This window comes from Calypte anna, chromosome 1, assembly GCF_003957555.1.
Source record: "Calypte anna isolate BGI_N300 chromosome 1, bCalAnn1_v1.p, whole genome shotgun sequence".
Classification (NCBI taxonomy): Eukaryota; Metazoa; Chordata; class Aves; order Apodiformes; family Trochilidae; genus Calypte; species Calypte anna.
In genome coordinates this window covers 92,634,451-92,650,574 of record NC_044244.1, presented here as the reverse complement: position 1 = coordinate 92,650,574, position 16,124 = coordinate 92,634,451, and positions in this window count along the sequence as shown.

Below are 16,124 nucleotides of genomic sequence, written 5' to 3'. Positions count from 1 at the left end.
AGTATTTCCCTGTGGCCCTTGAGTAATATTTTGTTCTCAGAAGAGCCTGAAAATCTTGACAGAACCAGCGTTAATTGGATGATGTGCCTGTCCAAGAGAAGGATTAGGTAAAAAGAGAACTTGAAATCTCTGTGGTTTGAAATCCCTGCTTATGCATATTTAGACAATACAGTAATTCCAGCCACTGCTTAGGAGCAAAATAAACAGGATGGCACATTATAAACACCTGCAAAAATAATTTTTTTTGCCTGGTTTGGGGGCATTTTTAAGGGGATCTACTGAAAGACGAAAACCTACTGGGAAAGCAGGGGAGGAAACCTATTTCTGTGAGAGCTAAGCCAAACCAAGCAGCTTACAATTATTTATTGCTTCTCTCATTATAGTTTCATGAGAGCTGTCTGAAGATGAGAAAGCTGTGTTTCCTACTGTATGGCAGGGAACAGACTGTTGGCACTCAGTTACTGGTAACTAATAATAGTGAGAGACAATTAAGTCTTCAGCAAGGCACACCTGTCAGGCAGTAAACATTCAGCTGCTCCCGAGCTGCCAGATGGCCCTGCATACAGCAAGTTAAGGTACCTGCTTTCTGGGTCTGGTTTTCTCCATTTGTTTGCTCGAGTGTGTCACTGGGGGTTGGTTTTGCTGGGGGGAATCACACACCATGGGGCAGGGCATGGGCTTGCCATTGGCACCATTAATACTGCCAACTCCAAGAACCTGTTGTTGCTGAAATCAATACCAGTGTGAGGTTAAAAATTCATGGAATGAGAAGGTTATCCTTTGAAAAAGGATACTTTTTTTTTTTTTTTTTTTTTTTTTTTTTTTTTTTTTTTTTTTTTAAGCTGTTGCAAAAGCACAGGCTACTGTGTTCAGACAAGTCACCAAGAGCTGGTGATGGAAAAGGTTACAACTCCCAGTGTGATCTCTTAAGCAATCTCATCTTTCCCAACAATGGAGTGGAAAAATCAGTTGCAAAGCTGTTTGCTGTATTTCAGTCACATAGCTCCAACCTTTCTCACCAGCTATAGCATAAACAGCTGACTTGGGAAGAGAGAGATCTGAGGTGTGGGAAGCAGCTGAGAGTGGCCAGTTGTAAAAATCTGATGTGCATTAACAACTGTGCCTTTTCAAGACTGAGTATAAAGCAGGAGGACTCTGATAGGAAATTAAATACTAATTGCTCTCCCCTTTAATTTGCACAATTTTCAATGCTTATTTACACCTAGGTGGCCAACTTTGCTGATTAGATGTGTAATATGACAGCAAAAATCATCCTGTGTGCACCCTGTGGTGTCTCCTCTGAAACACCGGAGGACTCCATCCATGCCCCTTAGCTATTTTGCTTCATGGTATTTAATGTACATGGATGTATTTCCTACCCATATTCCCCTATCTGCATTCAAGTACTCAGGAAAGAGGACAGCCTCTTGCTGCTGTAGTCATAGAAGCAATTTGTACATGATTAAAGCACCTGTTTTACATGGTAATACTACCAAGGGAACCCATCAGAGCCCAAGGTCCCTTGGATTAGGTGCCATACAAGTCTATGAAAAGAAGCATCCTCTATATGCAGAAGTTCTTAATTTAATTTAAAATAATAAAATGTGATTGGAAGAAGAAAAGCTTGAATTTCTGTAGGCATCTTAGACAAGCTTTTCCTTATAACGTATTGCTGTAGTGCACTAAAACTTAATTTTATATTTTCCACAAGTTATGCAGAACATCCCACTTTGTATCTCTGTTCTGTCACACAGAGCAGGGATTTGCTCCAGGGAGAAAATCCATTTTACTGTTAATTTCAGGCCTTAACTACAATACATCTATCAGCAAGCTAATCACAAATTTAGTTTCCAAAAATTAGTTTAAAAATTATTTTTCAAAAATTCTTCTTTCAAAAGACACAAAAGCCTCTGGGTTGCTCAAAGTTTATAATGTATTTTCTTCTTCACATAAGCATAAAGACTGATTGTGCCCTCTTCTGTCCCAGGGTAAATTCAAAGTGTCTTTACCAAGATCGTAGCTGTTCCTCTGCTGCCCTCCTGATATGCATGAACAGAATAAATCAATTATCTTCTTTTTTTATTATTTCAAGCATATTTTTATTTAGTCTAGAGCATGGTGACAATCTTAGTAAAACTTATTGAGCTACCTCAAAAGGATGCATATACACACAACAAAAGACTTTCTGGAACTCTGGAACATAGTGACATTGACAGAAAAAGAATCAAATTTTTTAAAGTGAGACAAAGTAAGAGCATCTAGAGAGTATCTTGTAGGGAAAGAATAAGCGTCTGTCAGTGTCAGACCTTACCTTTCACAAGCCCATAGGAAACATTTAAACAGGAAGAGGCAGAGGCTGAATGTTCAAGAAATGCACAGATGGCCTCTGTATATTTCTTTAGAATGTCACTTTGAGACTCTCTTCTACTAATTCACCCTGAAAAAAAGCAACTGAAAATAAAGTTCATGTTATAAGTGTTTGAACATCAAAGCCTTCTCAGTAACAACTTTGTATTGTAAAAAAAATATCAAACAACCAAACAAAAAACCCACATTCATTCCGGTGTCTCCCACTCTGCATCCCTGTGCCCAGCTGGCACGTCTGTAATGTGGAATGCTGCCCGGGAGAAACGATTTCCAGGGAGCCTTAATCTCTAAATCTAAACCAGGATTTCCTCACAGAGCAGAAGCAGCTCAATCCCTCATGCCACCCCCGCCCGTGTGCCTTCGGCAGTGATGCAACCACCAGATGGTGGCATTTCCACTACAGAATGTACCAGTGCGGCATCTCAATTGGCAAGTACTTAACGTGATTCACACCTCTGGTAGCAGGTGTCTAATTTTTGCTGCAAAAGGCAGCAGTGTTTTAAAAGGATTTATGACTGAAAAAAAAAAAAATAAAAATAAAAGGCCAACAGTTTTGCAGGACAGTTTCCACAATACGTAGCAATATCAAGAAGGCAGTAATTGAGAACCAGAGAAAGCTGTCTCTGAGTGCAGCGTGTGACAGGCAGACAGAACTATTTTTCTCCTGACTTACCTGATGGCATCTAAGTCATGTCCTTACTCCTGTGGATGTCTCCCTCTCCATTCATCACTGGAGCTTACATCCAGCTCAAGAAGAAATGTTGCTTGGGACACAAGGACTACATCTCAACAGTGAGGACAAATTAAAACATCTATTATCTATCTACAGACACTTTCATTTCTTCTCCCTCCATCAGCAGATGTACCCCACAAAGGCACTTGATGGGGACAGAAGTGTACAGTTGGATACGGCTCTCTGCAGCCTTCTGCAAACTGCCATAGGCTTATCATTAAAAAATAACTTAATAACCATTAATTTCAAGCTAATTTCTTCCATAGATCTTATACAGCATCAAAGGCTCAAACAGAAGTAACAATGTGGAGTAGTGTTTTTCACCCTGGTATTTTTTGGAGCAGAGACTCTTTTCCAGTTGACATCCAGGAAACATATTCCTAAATCCTAATTATCATCTTAATTATCATCTGTTGTAACTCCTAAAGTATTTATTAGGAACTGAAGGCTGAAAGTGTCCTCCTGGATCATAAGGTACATTTGGTAACCAGTCTCCAACTGTCTATCCCTCAATATCTACTAACTGCCTCTACTCTTTCTCTACTTGGAAGCCATTCCAGGATGTTAGCCCCCTAATGGTTAGGAATTTTCTTCTGCTCTTCAGACTAAATTTGTTCATGGCTAGTTTGTACCCATTTGTTTTCATGACTGTGTTGACTACTGGGGTATCAGTTTCTCCTTCCTTATCTTTCTTTCCTAGATTATTCCATGGGATGGTGTAATTCCATCTCAATACAAATGACTGACAGTTGTCTATATGAGTGAATTGTGGACCTCTAAGAACTTTTAGAGAACAGTGTTTATCAGTCTCTCATTGTTGCTACTTTTGCACCTCCTTTCCTCATACCTACATTTACTCAGACACATACATTCTCCATGTGGCAATAGAGGATGAGTATTTTATGGCTTTCATCTCCTTACACCTTTGCCCGAATATAGCTGCACTATCCGAACTCTAATTCAAAAAGGGTTATGCCAGAAAAAAAGAGCTGGTTTAGTGCCACCATTGTCCTACTTGTGAGGAGTGACTTTCCACAGCTCTGCTATTGTAGCCTTCAATTGCATAAGAAGCCTTTTGCCAGTAGAGTAAACCAGAAATTCTTGTGTAAATAAAGCCTTGTTCAACATCCTGGCAACCCTGGCACAGAATGAATAGAGCAAACAGCTTGCTTCCTCACCCCTGAAAATGGATCTGAGCACATTAGCTGGTGCTGTTGGGCAACAGGAACAGACATTTCTTGCCTGGTACTTCCTGTGTCATTAATAGGTGATTTCAAATTCAAGAGCCAGAAGCTGGAAGGCTAAAAAAAAAAAAAAAAAAACAAACTTAATTAACAAAGAATATTTTAGTGTAATTTAACCAAGAGCATATCTGTATTGTTTCATCCATTTAGTTGGATTTGATGTGCTGTTTCTCCAGCACATGCTTCTTTTTATTACACCTGCACACTAGGAGACACTGTGAGCAAGGGCATGGACCTGCGCCTGCAGTTTACCCATCTGGCACTGGAACAGTGTATGCAGGGAGAGAGATATACCAAACTTTTCTGAAAATCTCTGTTGAATAAGAAAAGCTGTGGAAATCTAGGGAGAGTACGGGCAAATGGCATTCAGAGTCTTTTATTAGAACACCGTGGAAATTTGGCTTAAGAAAAATAACTTCCCTAGACTGGAAATCATAAAAGTAGGTATTTGTTATCTACTTTAGCAAAACTACTCCTTCTCTTTGAGAGCTTTTAGTGACTCACAGGAAATGGGTCTGTAAAGTGCAGTTGCTAAACTGTGCAGGAGCTTTTATGTGGAACAAAGGCGGGCCCGGTCTCTACCTCCCCATCTCAAGTGATCTAGCTGTGGATACAAGCAGCACACATGCCAAGGGAGACTAGCCAGCTAACAGCAGATTTTCTCCTGTAAATTTTATTTTATTTTGTATTTTGCACCACCACAAATGAGAGAACATCCTTCAGAACCTGATGAATGCTATTTTATGTTCATGTATAAGAGCAGAACGCAGGTAAAAGCTAAAAGATTCCTCCAGACATATTATAAAGCACTCCAACAACATAGTGCATTGGACACTTAGAACAAGATAAAACTTTCCACATCCTTCAGCTAATGTAGATTAGAAAAGTACTCTTAGGACTCTGTGATTCTGTGACACTCAAGAAAATGAAAACTTAACCCTTATAGAGTTTACATTAAAATCTCATTTTATTGCAGTGCAGCCATTATTTTACTTCACAACTGGTAAAATGTCACAACAGCATCATAGATCATTACTCTCAAATACTATTCCAGTTGCACTGGGTTTAAGTCTGCACTTCAGATTATTGCTTACCCTTCCTCTGACTGTTCTCACAGACACATGATATGCCTTCCCTACCACAAAAGATAGTGGACATCCAAGCTTTATATCAAGTGTTGAAGCCACCTGTCCTTATCTTCTGTATTTTGCCACTTGACCCAGAAAAGCGGTGTATAGGGAAAAAAGGGCCTTTTTTCATCACTTACCCCACCAGTGAAATAAAATCTTAGCACCATTCAAAGAACTGGAAATTGTGCTGTTGTTTTTATTGGGTCATGATTTCTCTTTAAAAGGTTTGGCTTTGGCAGTTATCTAATCTCCATTTCACTGTAATGAAATTAGAAATAAGATGTCCATTAATTCCCTCATTTTGAACAGATTATAATAAAACCTGTCTCCTTCATTTTGCTGAAGCCTGAGAGGTAAAGTATTGAGTTTTCCAAAGTACTCAGTAGATTCAAGTCCTATATCTGATTTCAGGCTGTCCATTGCTTTATAACGTTCAGAAAAATATAATCCAAACCTACCTATAAAATTATCTTTAAACTCATTAAACAATAATAATACTCTCACTACTTAGCAAACCAAATGGCATGTGATTATGGGGTGGCAACTAGACATATGTATTTTGCTCACACAAAATATATAGAAAATATTAACTATATTAAATATAGAAAATATCAAGTCATTAATGTGGAAGTAGAGGTATTATAATTTCTGTACACACATTTACTGACAAAAGCTGAGTAACATCCCTGAAAGACAAAGAACTGCAATCTGATGTCAGACCTAGGAGGCAATCTTTTCAGGTGAAAAAGCACTGCATGCTTGGTTAGCTAAGCTGGAAAAAAAGTGGGCTTTCTTAACTGCTGAATCTAGGTAATATCCTAGGTAATATTACCTAAATCCTAGGTAATAGCAGTGCTTAAGAGCACAGAGGTGGTACAGATCAAGAAACATCACAGAGTAACCCAGTAGGCACCTGGGTTGCAAGAGAGGAGCCTAATTTTACAGCAGTTGGAGAACTGTGTTCAGTTTGTCTGTCAGAAATGGACAAACTGGACAGTGGGAAGCAGAGAGGGAGAGATGCTCCATGACTTGATGGAAAGATAAGGAACTCTGACACAGAGGCCCAAAACCCAAACAAAATCTTTTGAATGGAAAACAGAAGAAAAAAATGCATCTGGGATTTAGCACACTGGTTCCCCCCACCTAGATCAGCATGTTTTCCACTTCAGTAAAATGAAAACTAACATACTGTTTAATCTCATGTAAAATATGTGTGTGTGTATCTAGGTACACTCACACCCTTGGGACACAAGAGCCTGTAGTGGCTCAGAGAAAGGTATTCCTGAGCCCCAGGGCAGATGTCAGTGGTTGTGGGAGCACAAAGCAGCAGAGCTTTCTTCCTGTGAAGGCATATCCTCATATCCAGGTTACAGGAAGGTGCAATGTTGCTGTCTACCTGAGCAAGAGGAAGCTGCAGATGACACCAGGTGGGGTGGAGTGACATTGATGTGGCAGCCTGGCAAGGGTCCAGCTGGAGAGAGCACTTAGAAGATGAAACCCTTACCTAAGGTGATTAAACAGAGTCCCATTTACTTCAGCAGAGCTATGACATTTTACACTAGGGGAGGATGTGGCCCGGTTTCTTCCTCTGCTTCATGTTCTTATTCACGGTCCACGGGAAGGCTGAGATTGTGATCACATTACGCCCTGTTTGAGACAGGCAGACCTGTACACCTGCTGTTACTCACTGTACACCTTCCTTTCTAGTTCACTGGGTTTTTAATTGTGTGCTTTCATTTATGCTTATGCAAGGACAATCATGTCTCTTTAATTCTACGTATTAGCATTGTCCTCTAATCCTACCCTCAAAAAAGCAGAACAAAGGCAGTAAGTAAAATCTGTTTTACTTGAATGAATTCAGAATGTGGGGTTTTTTAAAGGTGAAACACCAAGCTTTCATTAGCAGAGCAGTGAGTCACCCTATCAGCTGTACCCAGAATAAAACAGAACTGCATCCATTGAAACTGAAACTCTGCTTTCCCTTAATGGGTTTGTGTCTCTGAGGGGAACTCAGTGAGAGAAAAAGTTCAGCATTTCAGGATGTCATTCCTTTCTCCTCAGCCATACCACTGTGAGACTTTCTGGAATAATATTTTTGTGTTCTTAGAAACACAAAAGGCATATCTGATGCAAAACAATACCCCCCACTCTTAATTGCTAGCAAAAAAGATCTTCATCATGAAAATATTCATGCAAAGAGTATTGCTACAGTCATTCCTGATATTATATCATATATTCTCATTCTTGTTAACGACAGTATTTTTTTAGCACAGCAAAACACTATTCAAGGAGCACAGGCTGTCCTCTAGATTTCACAGTGTAAGGACAATAAAAGCATGAAACCTAAAAGCAAAACCAGCATAGTAGCAAAGGGACAGAGTGGCACACACTTGATTACCTGTATGAAAATTATTTTATTCCTAAAGTAGTCCCATTGCCCTCATAGGTATTTGAGGACTTAGGTCTTAAAATCATATCAGCATTTTCCCTAAATTTTGGATTAAAATAAGATGATGTAAGACTGCTTAGTATCAGCTACCTACCTTGGGACCAAATCAAACAAGTGATCATGCCAGTTCTCCCGAACCAGACTTTGCCTTCCTTTGCTGGAATTTTCATTAGGACAATGCTGTGTATTGGAAGGATTTGGCTGTGTATTGTAAGGATTTGGAATGTGGTTTAACTGAAAGAACTGACAAAATATTAGGTTTGCATCATTATCTACTGGCCCTTTTGATACCTGCTTGCTTGCTTCAGAAAGCAAAGCCCAGAACCCAGTAAGGTTAATTACATATTCCCTTTAATGTGTTATACAACAATTAAATCAAAACCAAGTACTTAATAATGTATTAATAAAATGTTTTTTTTTCCAGTTCACTATAATTATTTCAAACTTAGATCCAAATTTGCTTAGGGTTAAGAAATGTTCTTATATTCATAGTTGTTACTCCACCTAAATAATGTTACCTTCAGAAACGGAAAGTCAGTGGCATGCCCAGGGCAAAATGCAAAAAACCCCCCAAAACAACAAAACAAAACACAACAAAAAAACCAAACAAAAAACCCCAAACAAAAAGTCTTCCCAAGCTTGGTAACTCTGAACTCTTTAAAATGTACTGTTTTATGTAATCGTAATCTTATATTTGTAAGGCTTACAATTGTTACACTTGCAAATGTCTGGGCTTTATCTTGATTTACCTAAGATCTTGGGAGGTTACTTAAAATTTCCTTCCCGGAAGCCTAGCAGCTTCTGACTTCTACTATTTGTGTATGCGTTTGCTGTCACAAGAAACCTCTCTGGCTGCCAGCTGCTGTATCAATTCCTTGAAACAGCAGACAGGCAGGACAAGCCAGAGCAGTCAGAAGGTTGCTCTAATTGAAGATGGGACACTTACCTGGCATATGACTCCTTTAACACTCTCTGTCCTTTGCTCTCTCTTAGTTTGCCACTGCAAAGGAAGATCACTAGAGTTGTTAGAGTGGGACAGTTACAATATAACCTTATTTCAGCATAGAATTAATCTTACCTGTATATTTCTAGTGGTTTAGGCAGCCTTATGAATACCACCTGCATATTTTCTCCAAGTACTTCTGAAAATACTCTACCATCTGATACGTTTACTTTATTTGAGAGCTTACCTTTTTTTTTTTTTTTACTTTTCTCCATGTAAAATTAATACCCTTCTCAGTATAACAAGACTGCTTTGGAGATCTCTAAAAGTTTAGGATTCTCTTTGTGGTCTGAATTACATGGGTAACCCAAATGCTTCTAAGGCTTTTGTCAGAAGAGCACCTCAGCACTGAAATTTCCTTCCTTCATAGAGACCTAACTATCCACGTGCAAATCCAGATCAAGTACAATAAAACTTAGCCATCCAGATGCTTTCAATGTATGCAACCTTAAATGGATGCCTGTGCTGAGAAATGATAGATTTCTTTCTCAGAAATGCAGACTATCAACACCACAACAAAAAACCACAAATGCTCAGCATCTGTGTAAACCAGGCCCTTGTATTACCTCAGGCTGGGTGTTCATAACACAGGGTGGGGAATATGCATGGATGTATTTGGAAATGCAGACTTCCTTCTGCTCTGCTAGCAACAAATTGCTCTGGCAGCCATTTCTCCCTCCATCACCTGTGATGTTTTCCTCAGCATTCCCTCTAAGCCCGTTATGGTTTGTGGCACAGAGGACAGGGAATTCAATGCAACAGTCAACTCTCAACAGCGATCAAACAGGAATCCCCTTAGGCCAAGTGTTTCCACAGGTATGTACACTCAAATCCCTCTAATAGCCCTCTAAACCCAAAGGAAGTATTTTAAATCACAGAAGGGGGGAACACTACTGTTCTGTCCTTTAAAGAATGATTACAGTCATTATTTGAAACCTGGAAATTGCTGAACAATTATTTAGAATATTTTTTTCAAACGTTAAATCGTAATATAAATTTCATCAAAAGAGGACTGTGACAGAAGAACTTGATCATGAGATTCACTTTGGAATCTCCATGTTTTATTTGTAGTTCAGTGCCTCTTAATATATTTATTAGTCACATTTTGCAACATCTTACGTCACTTGTGATTGCAAGATGTGATGTGACTTGCAGAGAAGGGAACTCACGCACAGTAAGATATAGCTAAGTATAAATACCTACCTTCAAACAAAAAAGAGGAGTGGAAAGAAGGAGAAAGAAATTCTCTGTGATATATATTTTTAGACAGATTCATAAAAAATGTGTTTTTGGAATGGCTTTGATTAGTCATTTTACTCTTTCAGAACTTCAAGTACATTATTACAAGCTGTCTCCATCTGTCAAATCTCTCTTAAGTGATGCAGAGATCTACACAGAGAGAAGAAAGGAATACCAGATTTTCCTTATAAAGCTCTAGGCCAGAAGCACTTTAAAATTTTTTAAATTAAGGTTGGTTTTTTCCGTTGTTTCTTTTTTTGCTGATTTTTTTTAGGTTAGACACTTGTAGTACAGTTAAAATTTCCTGTGTCCAGAGCACAAAGAGAGAAATGTCCCTAGAGAAGCTTTACACTATAGACAAATCACCTCTTCTGTATTTGTGTGTCCTGCTTAACAAGAGTATATTTGTCAAAAGGCAGTAGTCTCGAATCACTGCTAAAAGAAAAACTGCTTAAAAGATGGAAGCAGAGGTAGTTACTGGGTCACTCCAGGCTTGAGAAGATGAATGCATTAAATGTTTCCATATATAATTCCTGTGTCTTTGAGTGTCTTTTCTGGGGGGGAAATAAAAATCAATAAAGCAGAAAATTAGAAATATTTTTATATTTTTCTACATTTCTATTGCATTTTCTAGTAATATTTGCTTTCAAGCCTTCTTCCCTAATATTGATTTCTGATAGCATGCACATGTTAGAGGTATGTGCACATTACTGCATGAGTCAGTTGACAAGAAAAAGGAAGGGCCCCATGCCTATGCTGTCGCTGTTGAATGCATTTGCAGATTGCTGTTATGTCTCATAGGATAATAAAACAAGCTCTGGAAGCAGAAACAGTCAAACCACCCTTGCTGCTAAGAAGTGTCTTTGCTTTCTTCAATTAGCATCGAAAATATTAGTAGAAAAACAGCCTCTAAAAATAGGTGGGTGAGGTCATGCTATAGAGGTGTTTAATTAAATCTGAAAATGTCAAACACTGATTACAGTGGACTGATACTCTTTCCTTACCACTTAACAGTTAAAGGCTATCACTGCTCGGTAGCTACTACATTTTCCTTTTCTTTTTTGCTTTGAGGTCACTTACAAGTCATATATTCTGCATCGCCCTGCCTGAAGAATGACTACAAGGAATGTAAGCAGTTGTTCCTCATCCATTCAGTGACACTGCAATCACTTCACTGCTCCAGCACTGACTGTGTGAACAATATTTCCTATCGCATGAAGCTCAGTGAATTTCTTCCTGAGAGCAACAATTCATTCAGAGAAAATAGTGTGAATGTCAATGGAGAAAACTGTGTGAATATCAATGAAGTCTAGGTAATTCTAACAAAGAAAGGGTGTCAAGTCCTTTCTGCTGAGACCTGGTCCTTTGGGTGATTTAGTGCCCCTCAACATTCACTGAAAGCTGATATTCAGCAAACGGCAAGAAAAGTTTTCTAAATGATAGATTACAGGGAAAATAACTGTCAGAATATCAAATCCTGAAAACTGAGCAATTTCTGTTTATTTGTTATCAAGGTTTTTTGCGTGAAAATCTCTTTCATATAACAAAATTAATTTCAGTTGTTTGTGACTTCCGCATCTCAATAGATAGCTTAGGAATTGCTGCAATCTTCTTCTGCCTTTAAACCATTTCATGACCAGTCTTTTGTCATCTACTAATATACAATTTATACAGCTGAAATGTGCCTTTAACACAAATCAGTGGTGAAGGGATCAGATAAATCTCTGGTATAATTACAGGGCTTCCGAGTGAGCTATAGGAGGATGAATTTGACTTGGGGCTGTATATTTAGCCTGGAAACAACCAGCCTGGGCATCTCGAATCGGACAGACCCAGCACACGTGCAAACGCTACAGCTGCCACCAGGATGCAGATGCTAATAATTCAGAGGCTTTGTACCCTGTGATTATGCACGGGCTGTGTAGTGGTTCAGATTAAAGAGTTAAACAAAGTGCTTCCCCCCTTCCCCTCCTTGCGGAAAGATAATTCAAACCCATCTGATATTTGCAGACAGTTGGACAGCAGCTGAGGTTTCATTAGGAATCCCACGTATGGCCAGAAGCAACATACACCTCGGTGTTTCCGGGAGCCGCAGACAGCCAGAGCAGATGGTTGAAATCATCATCCCCAGACGGTCATCAGGGGAACCTCAGGCCACATGCTTGAGTTTTTCTCAATGAACCGCATAGCAGGCAGGCAGGCGGGCGGGCAGGCATCGGATCCATGTGACGGCAGCTGCTGGGTCCTGTAGGAGCGGGAGGCAGCAGAGCGGAGGCAGCTCTGGCAGGTTATTAACAGGTCATGCTGTGACATTAGCAGTCCGGAAACATCTCCTCTCCCAGGGGGCTAAAACAAAAGCAAGGGAGAGGTTTCTCATCACTCAAACACAGCTCAGTGCTTGCAGATTGCAGCGCATAATCTGCTTGGCAACAGCGGAGACGCTCTGCTATCAGATTTCTCTCTTTCTTCTGGCTGTTTCCATTAGAAATGTCAGAAGGAATCCTTGATGAAGGAAATGTCCTATGCAAATCTCAAGGGAGGAAGAGCTCAGCCTCCCTACAATTTTTAGAATGAGAACCGGAGGCAAGGCTGATAGTGATGTCTTGAGCTGCCTCATTCAGATGTCCCCATCCTTTTTGTTCCATCGGTGACATGCTAGGCACTGCCCTGCTCATTGATCATCATGCGCCTGTCTGAATCACTGAGCCCCTTCTGTGAGCACAGAGACTTGCTGCAACTGTCTGCCTCATTAGAGGGAAACTTTCCTAGGTGATATTTTGGAAATAGCAAGGCATTTGAAGGAAGAGTATTATAATATGGCATTTGACAAGCTGGAGAATTTTATGTATCATTACCCCAGCCCTAAAACTGCTCACCTTTTTTCTGTCATCCCAACCCTCCCATGCATAGCCAGCCAAGCACATCAGTCCGCAGATGGAAAGCTGCCAAACCCCAGACCTCCTTTAAATGTTCCCTGTCCAGAGCTGGAACACTGGGGTGATAGTACTAGGCCAAGCACTCCAGAATTACATCCTAGAGAGCAGAGTAATATAAATATAGAAAGTTATATATGTGTGTGGGTTTGTGTGTACAGAAATAAGTGGGTGAGTGTTTGTACACATGTATATTTGTAAATACAAAAGAAAAAAACAATTGCTTCATACCCGGAAACTACTTTCTCTTCGATTGCTTATACATTCTAAGTATAAAATGGAGTTTATCCAGATCCAAACCACACATATTTGGATTTAAATATGCCTAAAGATTTTTGTTATGCTATGTGAAGTTCTTCACCAACTACCTTTCTCTATAGAACAACTTTTATCTACCTCCTTTGCAAGACTTTTTTGGTTTGTTTTTTGTTTGCTTGTTTGTTTGTTTTTCGCCTTGCACAGGAGAAAGCCACTGCTCACACTCCTTGTTTTATTTTTTACTGTGCCAAATACTGCATTTCTTACTCTTTTGCTTGCCTGTTCAACCCAAGTAGCTCCTAGGTTGGTAGATGTCAACTGAAGCTTCTCAGCTTCTCCAACAAAACTGATTGCTCAATGGACCACTGCTTAGGACAATAAATCCTAAGTCTTGTTCTAAACATCCTTCCCAGTACATCCATTCTTTGTGTTGTGCAGAGAAAATATGAGTGCGGACAGTGCAGTGTCTGACACACAGCAGGTTTTCAGGATCCATCACATGCGAACTTCACAAATTGCCTGTCCAAGCAGCAGAAACCTGGATTTCCCATGGAAAAACTGACCATTTATCTGGGACTTCCAGGAGCCAGGAAGACTGGCTGTGGAAGGAAGCTGAACTTGGTACTGTAAATTAATTACAGCACTCAACAGTCGAATTTGCTTATTAAACCCCTCTGGAAGCATTTACTCATGACAGCAACATGGGCTGAACACCCTGAATCTGAAATTACTTTGTCACTCTGTTAAAGATCAGATAGCCCAAATGAACAAGGCTGTGGATCTGCATATTTTGTCAGTCCTGAGAAGTGAGACAGTCCATTCAGCAGCTCTGCAAACTGAACAAGCATCCAATGAGCTCCCTCATGCACTTATCCTGGATCCACAGCATCTTTTTGGAAACTGGTAGTGCTCCAAAATATTTTCAAGAAGTGACTTAGGGCACTTGAAAATTGTGTGTGTGTGGCATCAAGTTTAGGATACTGGACATTCCTACACTGAGATGGTGTCTAAAAAGTGACTGTAGCTTAGCTGCAGCAAGGCTTCCCCAGCAATTACAGAAGTAGCAAGGTTTGAAGAGAGAGGTAATTTTTTTTATTGAGCAACTATCAGAACTGGGAAAAATGAGCAATGTTTCATGATTATAGGACCTGAAGCCAAAGCAGGAACTTTATGTATGGCAGCAATTAGCTGCTAAGAGTGGTTCTTAATTTTCACAGCCACTAAGGTTTGTGAGATTGGAAATAATGCTGTATTACATCCCCATGCCAAAGTCTCACACTTGACATCCTTTAAAATCCTCTTACTGTCTGTTCATATGTAAAAGACCTCAGGTCTTACACACCAGAGCTTGGGCTGACTTATCATAGTTTATGTACTGCTCTCCCACTGGCATTCTTTTAGAACAATATGCAGTGGCACAGCAAAGACTCTTGTCAGGACAGCAGATTAACAGGAATGTAAAGGAGAGGTGTGGGTTTTTATCTGGAGGTGCAAGAAGTATGCAAAGTTCAGCCATCACAAACCATTACTGGAGAAAATATTCCTTTTTTAAAAGATAATTTCAATAAAAATACTTTTTTTTTCCTTTAACATAAGATATTACTTCCATCCTAGGAAGTATTATCCACAGCACTAAGTCTAGACACGTTCCTTATTAGAGAATATTTTTATATGAGCAACTTTCAAAAAGAGCCTTTTATGTTCCACCAAATGATGAGTGCTAATGTCGGTGCAAAGAGCAGGATTTTAAATGTAAAATTTAATGATGTGGGATGAAATTAGCATCTGTGAAAGAAGTCAAGCTGACAATTCCCCATCAGCTCCATATTCAGCCACAGATGGATGCAGATTTACTGGGAGTAAGGACCTAATGGCAGTCTATAACCTACCCCTTAGTGCCATTCACTGCTTCATGTGTTCTCTAGCGCAAAGGCCCCTGTGGCCATCTCACACTAAGTTGACTCTAATCCAGCCTTATCAATGTCTCCCAGCCCCAGGTGCTATGGCCTAGGTAAACCCAGATTTTTTCCATGCTGGCCCAACACATTAACAATCCACTGACTTCAGATGTGGCACATCAAGTCTGATATCTATTAAGCCTATCTAATAGTAATGAACATTAATGGTCTCAGAGATGAGTGCAAAACCAATAGGTATACAACACCAAGCCTTTAACCATGTTTCTAATGATTCTGACACAAGGAGAATGTTTTTAATTTATCTCACTTACCTCTAATTTGTACTCTGAACTTGTGCTCTCTGAAGCCCTTGGTTTTGTTTGTTTGGAGGATTTTTTTTTTTGTTTTTTAAGCAAGGGTACCTAAAGTTATACTGGCCATTCTCAACTTATTCTTATTTAAAGTCTCCGGTGAAGTGAAGTTTCACAGACTAATGTTTTTTCTGCTGTATCTCTATGCATTTGTTTCCTTTAATATTACTGTTCTTGTACTCCTGTGAATAGGAATACTGACCAGGTCATTCAATCAATGACCTTCAATTTTTATTCCATCACCATGTATCCATGACCTTCCTAAAATAATTCTGTTTTTCTATGGAAAGCATTTAAATGGAATCTTGCTTTTGTGAAAGGATTTTCAGGTTCATAAATATTTTTTGTTGTTCCTTTTTTAAACTTGAAGTTTAAACTTTAGAAAGGGATGGGGTGGTGGGGGGGGGGAGGATAAAGTAACAGTCCCTTTAGGGGGAGAACACATCACTTATTTTTTCAAGGTGTGAAGATGTGATCTGCTAACCTGTCCATTTTCATT